The following is a 970-nucleotide window of genomic DNA, read 5'->3' on the forward strand; positions in this document are numbered from 1 at the left end:
CCTGGAGGAAACACCGTGCACCTGGAGGAAACACCGTGCACCTGGAGGAAACACCGTGCACCCGGAGGAAACACCGTGCACCTGGAGGAAACACCGTGCACCTGGAGGAAACACCGTGCACCTGGAGCGTGCACCTGGAGGAAACACCGTGACCCTGGAGGAAACACCGTGCACCTGGCGACCTGGTTAGCGTGCACACCCTGCCAGGTGCGCGATGAGACAAGGATATCCCTACCGGCAAAACCCTCCCTAACCCGGACGACGCTAGGCCAATTGTGCGTCACCCAACGGACCTCCCGGTCGCGGCCGGTTACAACAGAGCCTGGGCGCGAACCCAGAGTCTCTGGTGGCATAGATGGCGCTGCAGTACAGCAGTACATCTAGGGCAAAAACTAAAATAGGCACCCGACCAGTATTACAGGACTAGTTCACTATTCTCCTTGATTCTTACCCTGAAAGAGGTCTTTGGGCCAGGAGAAGCTGTCATCCGTGGTTCAGTTTCCTTTAATCAGCCATTACGACCAGAGATAACTTCATCCACCGATAGATTCACATGGAATTGATGGGGGAAAGTGAGCATGTTTAGAACAGTAATGTCCACATCATGTCACTTAAACGTGATTTGGCCATAAAAACAACAACCTGCTCACATGCCCCCATCACTTCAATAGATGTTTAGCTAATGGTGGCTAAAGTCAGCTGACGTTTGTAATGGCTGTATAAATAAGTTTCTCTTTCAGGGTGAGGAACCAGCTAACATCAAGTTGTAAAACAGTGAACTACTCCTTTAAGAAACGCTGTCTCAGGCAATAGTGGCCTTGTTGGTAAAAACCCAAACCCAGTGGTTGTATAGCTTTAGACTGAGTGTGTGTGTGTGTGTGTGTGTGTGTACGTAGACTGAGCCTCTGCTACACCTTCTGATCCTGTCTGAAACACAGACCTAAAAACATATGAGAAAGGGAAAGTGTGT

The sequence above is a fragment of the Oncorhynchus nerka genome, linkage group LG15 (assembly GCF_034236695.1).
Source record: "Oncorhynchus nerka isolate Pitt River linkage group LG15, Oner_Uvic_2.0, whole genome shotgun sequence".
In the NCBI taxonomy this organism is placed as follows: Eukaryota; Metazoa; Chordata; class Actinopteri; order Salmoniformes; family Salmonidae; genus Oncorhynchus; species Oncorhynchus nerka.